The sequence below is a fragment of the Lipophrys pholis genome (assembly GCF_963383615.2).
Source record: "Lipophrys pholis genome assembly, contig: SCAFFOLD_738, whole genome shotgun sequence".
In the NCBI taxonomy this organism is placed as follows: Eukaryota; Metazoa; Chordata; class Actinopteri; order Blenniiformes; family Blenniidae; genus Lipophrys; species Lipophrys pholis.
Window position 1 is genome coordinate 1 of NW_028292317.1, and position 9,682 is coordinate 9,682.

General features: G+C 41.0%; 1 pseudogene across 1 annotated transcript; it reads right to left on the reverse strand.

The window, feature by feature from the left end:
• Positions 1-6,486: 6,486 nt before the first annotated feature.
• On the reverse strand, positions 6,487-7,248 carry LOC308127976 (annotated as a pseudogene). The gene has a single exon. The product of its transcript is annotated as an uncharacterized misc_RNA (transcript).
• Between the last annotated feature and the right edge of the window lie 2,434 nt (positions 7,249-9,682).

Genomic DNA, 9,682 nt, shown 5'->3' on the forward strand with positions numbered 1-9,682 from the left:
CCCAACCCCAACCCCAACCCCAACCCCAACCCCAACCCCAACCCCAACCCCAACCCCAACCCCAACCCCAACCCCAACCCCAACCCCAACCCCAACCCCAACCCCAACCCCAACCCCAACCCCAACCCCAACCCCAACCCCAACCCCAACCCCAACCCCAACCCCAACCCCAACCCCAACCCCAACCCCAACCCCAACCCCAACCCCAACCCAACCCCAACCCCAACCCCAACCCCAACCCCAACCCCAGAACCAAACCCTCCACCTTTGAATGATTTGGCTCAATAAATTAGATGAATGATGTGCTTAGACCTGACTTGAATGATAGAAGTGAAATGATGACTGGATGAATGATGAATGAATGATGAATGACTGAATGAATGAATGAATGACATGAATGATAATGAATGAATGATGAATGAATGATTGACATGAATGATGAATGAATGATGAATGAATGAATGATGGATGATTTTGTTTGAAACCCTGAGAGAGGATAACTTTATGTTTGGAAGGACAAGGGTAAAAGCTGATAAACATAATTAGCCACCCTTCCTGCTGAAGCTGCGTCTTGACCTCTGGAGCTACTAAGAGAAGTCCTTCAATGTGCAAGGCTATTAAAGTTTCCTCGCAGATGATGTCCTTACTGCCCTCACCGTCATACTCGCACTTGCACTCTGGTGCTTTACAGGCTTGGCTCGTCACTAACTAAAATTAAGCCACATTGACCTCTCTCGCAAGGCTAGGGCAGCCTCTTAGGGTAACTTTAGTTCCATGGCTACCCTGGCTACATCCTGTTTTTTCTGATAATACAAGTTGTGCTAGTCAGCGCAGGATGACAGCCTTTTGGCACCTACCTGGACTTGAAGCTTGTCGGGCTGGGCTGGAGGGATAAGACCAACCAAGAGGTCATGAAGCTAATCGAGACTCTGCTTAACCATTAGATGATGCAGCGCTACTAGAAATTTATCAACGTTTATCTTAGAGAGCTCTATCTTTGGCACAATGACGTGAAGAGTTTGACAGAGCTGGGTGGATTTGTTCCAATGGGTTTACATATCTGAAGGTTTTTAGGTATTGGTTGGCAATCAAATCAACAAAGTTGGAATGAGTATTTCTGGTTTAAAGGTTTTGGAGAAGATCAACTTAGCAAGTAATATTATCACAGACATGCAGGAAGTGATCAGAAGTGTCCATCATCATTGTTTGATCCAAACCCAATTTACAAAAATGCAATACAGCCAACCAATGAAACCTACCTCCGAAATCTCATCTACCTGCAAATGGCATATTCAATAATTTTGTAGCATTAATAGCATCGCAACAACTGTAAATTGTATTTGATAACATGTTAGGCTTACTATACATGCTAGCCTCGATTGCCAATGGTCTCAGGTGTCAATGTAATAAGAACTGTCGTTCATGCAACGGAAGAGAGTAGAACAATTGTTTGACTTGCCACAAACCCATGATTTTACAAAAGTCAGAATGCACCTACCCTGATCCACTAAACTTCAAATTATGACTCTGTCAGGATGGACAGAGATTCAATCTTTCTAAATTTCAATATCACAGCTTTAAATATAAGCACCATTTAACTCTCCCAAGCAAACCTACCCTTTTGACAGATGGACAACCAATATATCAGGAATCTAAGGAATCTAGATAGAAAGCAGAATCTATTTGCAAAAGATTTGTTTATTGAAAAAGGAGGTCTTTACTAAATTGCATTGGAGGATTGCCAAGCTGGCAGCATTTAGAAACAGAGGCCCATCAGCTGCCACAAGTTGTGGTTGTGCCTTGCCTGCCTTTAGGCTTTCCTTTGTTGACTCCTTGCCTCCAGAAGGTTATTGTTAGGGCAGTTACGTCTATAGCACCAGTATAGAAGTGATTCCATCCATAGTGTTTTCTTTCGTAGTAGGTAATATTTCTAGATGAATAGTGATTCTGTGCAGATAGATTAAAGCCCCTTCTGGGCTTCCTCTTATTTCGAAAAGGTTCCTTTGACGACAAGCTTTTTTTTCGTTGATCTTCCTCCTTTGCTAGTAATAGTTCCAGAATCCTTATTATTAATTCCATTCAGCTGATATTCACAAGACGAGAATGAACACACTCAAGTCTTTGACCAACTACCACTAAGAGGGTGGAGCAATCAATCGAATAATAATTGTTAACGGCATGATATATCAAATGAGATAATAACTTTCTGAATGTATATTTTATCTTCTATCTTCACAGTCCTTCCTTAATCTTCTCTCTGTTGCGGATGATCATCTGCAATAGCTATGCTTCTGGACCGTCATCAATCCACTTCCTCAACGCCATAAAGCTGAACTTGCCCTTCAGCTACTTGAAATTATTCCCCACCTCATTAAAGTCGAACACGTAGTTCATGGTGTGGAATAGGAATATCCTGGTCATGATGCGATGGTGCTTTTCTTTTTCCTTGACGTCCTTAAGATTGGAACTTTTGTTGCGCATCTAGATAAAGACATTCCGCATCACCATTCTGAAGTTCTCGCGAATTTAAAGGAAATTGACCTTTTTTAGGACTAACCTGTTTCCTTTTTTTTATTGCTGCAACTTGATGAGCTTGTAATCAGCCCAATTCGGGTCAGGAGATTGGTTAATCTCCTATTAGTAGGTCTAGTAGTACCGCAGGATTATTTCGTGCAGCTTTTGGACTGAGAAGTAATTGTCCTCATATTCCTGGCAAAGCACGAGTAAACCCTTTGAAGCCTCAAATAAAAAGACAGCCCTTGACCCAGCTGATAGTTGTTACAGTTATTGATCAAGTTGATCAAGGTTGGAGATAAGGAATTGAACCTTGTCCAGTTCATACTGAGTCCTTACGGGCAGCTTATGGAATTTGAAGTGCTTCATTGTACCTTCCCCTTGCTTACCATAAACGTACTTGATGCGAGTCTTCTCGAACTCTGTGAAATGGCCTTTAAAAAGGGGCATGTTGATGACTTCTTAAATGCTGGATCGCTACTCAGGATCAAGCTGAAACACTCCAGCAAAGAAATCTTCAAGATCTTCATTTTTTGAGGCAGGAATGCTTTTCAAGTTCTCATACTTTTTGAAAGAGAAGCAAGGAGTGCACTTACTCTTTTTGTCTTTGCCCTTGCCCTTGTTAAATGGTTTGCTGCCGAAAACCATGATAAAGAGCAAGACAGCCACTGCCCACAAATCGACCTTGTATGTGTACTCCTCATTACCAACAATCTCAGGTGCCATATAATCAACCGTACCAAGATAGGAGAATGTATTGCCCATCTTAGCCAACCCAAAATCAGCTATCTTGTAAATTCGATCAGTTCCCAACAAGATATTTTCAAGCTTGATGTCTCTGTGAATATAGTTGTACTAATGGATGTCAACCAATCCTTTGATGAGGTCACACATGATGAGGGTGCCTTACTCAACAGTGAACACTCGGTTGTTCCGCACCATTGTATCACGTAGTGAGCATTAGCACAGCTCAAGTATCATGTGGAACTATACTTCATTCTAAAAGCAGTCAATGTACTTTACTATGAAGGGACTCTGAATGCTTTTGTGGCACTGGATTTCGCCCTAGATGTAGGGGCGAAGATGGGGTTGTTCTTCGATCATTTGTTTTTTGGTTATTTTGGCGGCATAGCAGACCCCATCCTTCTCCACTTACAGCACCTTCCCAAAGGCACCCTTGCCTAGTTCCTTGATCACTTTGTAACCATGTTCTTCCATGTATAATAAAAATATTGATGATAATTAAGCTGGCTAATTATTCCTCTTCTCATTAATGTATGATCATCAAGCACCAAACTTACATTCTACCTCTTTTCCAAATTACTGAACTAGTACTCTGTCTAATTGGCAAAGTTTGTATGTCTATAGTCCAGGTAGATACTCAGCCTGTCATCCTCACTGTCCTTCAAGTCTCCAATGTATCGACATGTTCAACTCCTCCACTCAATCCTCCCTACTCTGCTTATAGCGGCCAAAAGGCTCCTTGCTACCTATGTTATTTATAGACTGTGAACAAGTTATAGCCATATTCTTCTTAGGGAGCTTAGAACATGCATTTAATTACCAAATGAATAAAGCATAACAGAATTTGATTCAACTCTATTTATTAGATCTATCTCTGCTTCTGCTACGATTTCTTCCCTTTTTCCTTTCGCCCATTTTTCCATTTTAAAAAACATTCTTTATCTCGTTTATCTCCATACCCCCAACGATTTTCCACCATTCTGTCTAGTTCATTCCAGGCAGCAATTCTTACCCTGCTTGATAAAATGCGCAAACCGCTAACTCTTCCACTCCTCGCACAGATTCCCCTTTTCCCTCAATCACAAGCCCATTAAAGATCAAAAGTGCAGATTGCAGCACCTTCGTTTTAAGAGGTTTAAGTGGTACACACTCAAGTAGGAAGCTGGCCAAGGTGTTGAAAATGTGCACAGGCCTGGCTTATAATATTGGCACTTTGTCAAGCCGATAGTTGTAAAATTGCAGTATTTTTCTCTCGCACTAATTTAGATGTTAAGGACTGAGTTAGGGAGATGAACTGCAGAGCTAGATCAAAGTTCGTTTTTACTAATCTAGTTTAAGGACTATAAGCAAGCATGTTCTTGACAATAATTATTCAGAAGCCATGTCATGTAGAGTAGTAGTCTTCCTTTTATAATCGTAGTGCAAAAGGCTGGCTCGAAGAGTGATTGAAAGAGGGAGGTTTAGTTGTTAAGCTATCCGCCAAGTTTGAAGCATTGTTTAAAGTTTGATAAAATGTTAATTATAGAGTAGCTAGTCAATAGAATAGTTATATCATTATTCTTGTGCTTTTTGGCTATCAGCAAAATAAATTAGACACAATATCCTTTACCTGATAATGCATAAAGGATGGTAAACACATTAAAGTAGGGCAAATCCACCTAGCATGATCTAAGTAAAGCACTCAGAATGTATGGAACAGTGAAGAAGGGTCAAGCACATTGCTATTCATCATAATAAGCAATAAAACAATAAATCTACTTTAACTTTTGAAGTAACCCGAGCCTTGATTATCAAAATATAAGAACATGAGGTTGCTTATATCTATATTGTATTGGTATTTTTTATGTATCGCCACACCAGTTATAGGTAGATGTGCGTAATGCTGTATCACCTAGCACTAGTCACCACCTGCACAGCTGATTAAATCACCGACATTATCTACATCCATGACAATTGGGATAGCTTTGCCAATTAGACCCTCAGAATACTGACCCTTACATTCGTCGCTGGACCATTTCTTGCCAACATTGTCCTGGGAATTTATTTTTATTTGTTTTTGCTGGATAAAAGCAAACGCAAGAACAAATGTTTTTATTATTTTACGAGCCCATTGTAAATCGTTTTGTGCATTTTGGCAAGCTGGACAAAATTTCTATAACTTATCGTGGAGTACAGATATTTTGAAACATACGATATGAAGGTGGAGAGGGAATCAAACAAAGCACAAATATTAGTGAAAGTGTCCCAGATGTTTGAGTTGATCTTTGAAAACCTGCCTCAGATAGTGTTACAATCAATAAACAACACCCTTCAGGGGAAATGGACTTTGTTTTAGTAAGTAAGCCTGGGATTTAGCGTACTAGCCTTTTTCATTTAGACGGTTGGGCTATTCAAATTCGTCAACGACCAAATAAATGACAACTAAGTAGATCAATAGAATATCATGATCGACCTTAAAGATAGAAAGAAAAACGATAGTTGCTGCTCATTTCTACTGTCGAGCTTATTAAGTTGTGGAATATTTGTGTGCAAAATACTCTATGTCATTTTTGGAATTAGGCAGTTGCCACTTTTGTGGTTGATCACGCTGCTGGTAGCTTCCTTTATACCTCAAGTATATAACACCTTACTTGGACTTGGAATCGTAGTAGAAAGGTGGCTTCAGATAGACAATCTGCTGGCAAAGATAGGCTACGGCTTATGCTTTTGGATGGCAGAACTAATGTTCTTTAACATTTTAGTCTAGTTCAGCCTCTTTTAAATTATCACATATTTGACTTATAGGTAGGTTCGAAACTTCAAGATTTTGTTGTATTATGTGCCTTTCACGAGATTGTTTAGGGCGACTGTGTCTGATCTTTCGCTGCTGATAGTGATGTACATTCTGAATAGTTCAGTATTAGGATGGGGGATTATGAACGCTTGCTTCTTTGGGGCAGTGATTCTCTCTTTGCTAAAGTTTGGGATGCTAGACATCATAATGATAGGAGCTAATTTTCTGTAACTTTTTGAATATGTGCCATAACTAGAATTATCTCCAAAATGAGGTAGACCTTGAATCATATTATCCTATTTTCATTTCAATTTATAGGCAAATCTCATTAACTCAATATCATCAAGCTATTACATTTTTCAGTCCCTAGGGTCAATTATCCCCACATCGCTTATCTAAAAAGTAGTCTAGTGCTCTGGTAGGCAAGGGCTGTCCCATACTTTGCAAATCCTTTGCTATCCCTTGCCTTTCTTGAAATACAGCCTAGTCGTGCTGGCATGTGCGAGTACATGTCCTCCAATTGGTTTCTTTGGATCAGCATGTGCCATGGTGTTTCCTGGATCTGCCATCACCTGGTTGGTAAAGTAAACTGCCACGTTGAACTGCTATGCGAGCTTGATAATTTTAGAGAGCATCTTGCCAAGGATTTGCTGTCTTTATGAGAGTTATCCACGACCACTAAAGTCATTCCGAAAGACGGCCATAATAGAGTCAACAATAATCAGAGCATGAGGAGATTAGAGCATTAAAGCAGCGGCCAAGGTCAGCAGTTGTGCAACATGCTCGACTGTATACCCCCTAGCGTACCTTATATTCTATAGGGTCTCCTCACCATCCAAACCAAAGCGTTCAGCAATCTTGTAAATCCGTTCAGGCCTAAAAGTTCCTTCCGTGTCAATGTATATCACCTTGCCGTTTCCTCCACCTTTTTCCTTAGGCAACTGAGAGGTGACGCACAAGGTATGGGCCAGTTGAGTTTTTCCAGTTCTAAATTCACCAAACACCTCTGTGATAGCCATCGACTCGATCCCTCCTCCTAGTAGACTGTCAAGGGCAGGGGATCCGGTGGTGATCTTGACAATGTGTTTTCTCTTTTCGACATACTGAATTCCAGTCATAAACCCAGCACTTTCTATTTTCTTGGCTGCCTCTTGGATTTTTTCGATCTTGGCCTAGTTGATTCCCTTAATGTTGCAGAGCTCCTTTCTGGTGGCCATGATAAGACTAAGAGTGGTACAGAAACCAGCATTTTTTAGTTTCGTGATATCAGCAGCGTTGATGCCCATTTCCTGAAGCTTATCTACCTCGTTGAACTCTTGTGGCTAGAGGTCCTCCTCTACAGCCATAATTTCCTTGTGCTTCCCCTTCATTCTTCCCAATTGTCAATAACATGTTTTCAAACCCTCAAACCCGTAAATGAAGCAAGCTCATATCAGTCATATTATTATGTTAGACCTTGATTCAAGATTTCTGACAAGTATAATGAACAGGACTTCCTTCGATATTCGTGAGGCTAGATGACTACCATTATTCAGTTCATCATAGAGAAGTTCAATTGCGAATTATTAATCCTCAAATTCTTCAAGTCCATCTACCTGTTCACCAACCTGCACTGGATTTCAATAAATACGATCTTAAAAGATATTCCTCTAATAGTAGGAAAAGGGCCAATGATACTTCAAATCAATCATCAGAATATTATTGTTCAGATTGATAAATCTCTAAACTTTTCAAAAATATTATCCATTCTTGATTCACTCAGTATCAGCAATAATAAAATAAAAGCTGATGGGATTGCTTTCTTGTTCAACAATTTACCAATATTATCACTATTGATCTACAGGCAACTTCTTAGGACCTGAAGGAGCTTAGTTCCTCAAAAGGTTGATTGGTCCAAACTAACGACCATCCTGCTGTCACCAAATATCCTTTCGGACTGCTTCAAAAGAGGATGAAGGATGTCTATGCTATATATAAATGATTGTGATTGTCGTATTTATAAGCCTTTGAAGACTCATCATTTCCATTCATATATATAAAGACATCCAAAAATAAAATATTCCATCATGGATTGTATGGAGTGCGCTTTGATTGCCCAGTGTTCGCATACTCTCGAGCTTGGTCAACTCCCTTCTTGTGCTATATTATCAGCTCCTTCATCTTTTACTCCACTCCCATCGAATCCAATGCTGCATCCAGCTATGTCACACTCAAACCTGCCACTGTCTGTACAGTCTTTATCTGCAACGACATGGTTTCATCAGCCGAAAGGGTCAGTCTAGGACTGTATGGCAGCAATTCTTCTGCAGTAGCACAAATTAAATAGGAAGTATTGGAAGCCAGACCAGAGAAACTAGCCTCGTATTTGCCTGAGGTGGACGTGACATTTGCTTTGAGGTTGTCAGGTAGTATTTAATTGATTTGATTTTGACCTCGCACAATTTGGCCGGGTAGTGGACAGGTGGTGGCATTTTCCAGAGCCACAGCATGTACAATCACTGCCTGATAGAAAGACCCATCCACCTTGATAGAAAAGTCAGTCACTTCTAGCATGGTCATTTCCTTGGCTGTCTTAGGTTTCTCTTTCTTCAGCTCTACATAGCTGTAACTGAATATTTAGGTTGGTTGCAACTGTTCCTTCAGACTAGACATAGTGCTGGAATTGCTAGCTTTCAGTTAAGTGGCGACTTTTACAGGAGAGCCCTCCTCCAGCTTCATGAAGGGTGAAATAACAACGTGTACTATCCACAGTGCTTCCTCAGAGTTGTCACTGGTGCTCTGCGCATACTAGCTTATAATGTGCAACTGGTCTGTAGATACCTGGGTGGAAGTAGACAGTGCCTGGAGCAAGAATGTTGCATTGATGGACTGGTTGAAAGCAAATCTTAAGAGAGTCGCATCTTCCGAGCGAGTGGTTTCAAACCCTGTTGACTTAGTCTCTGAGAGACCAAGGCTGTTATAGAGCACACAGATCAGTGAATAACTGGTTGATTGATTCAACCCCGTGACTCTCACCTAGGCAATGTTGAGGTCCTTGTACCTAGTAGCAACTGACCCTGTTGATTCAAATGTTGCTAAGCTCCCTTCGAAGATCTACTGGTTGGTGACATTGCTATATCCAGGGACGACTGCCCAATAGACTTTACCTGGGAAGTTAGTCTGTATTTGGGCATCACAACCTGATGGGGTGGTGACTGAGATTTGGATGTCTTCCACCACTGCGTACAGTTGCTGGACGTTGGTCGCAGCCTGTCTGTCCATCACCTACGAACTACTTGCCGTGGCGCTGTCGGTATGTTCTGAATTGAAATTGAGCACCAGAGAATCTTGAGCAGATCTGGTGGCAGTGAAATCTCCGCTGTAGATGTATAAAGGACTGTTAGTTATCTGAATGCTGTCGGAAGGGTCTGTGAAGGTAAGTTGGCAGAGTGCCGGCATTGTTTCTCCAGAGTAGGTCACCTTCAACTCAGCCTACTCCTTCCCAGCCTAGATCAGGACTGAAGAGGCTGGCACGAATGTGAACTGAGAGCTGCAGTTATGGGTGAAGTTAAGGTAGATGTTATCAGAGTTGGGGAAAGACAGTTCGACAGCAAGAGTGATTGGTAGACCAACAGAGATTGCCTTCTTTTCTTCTATGGTGATAGAGATGAC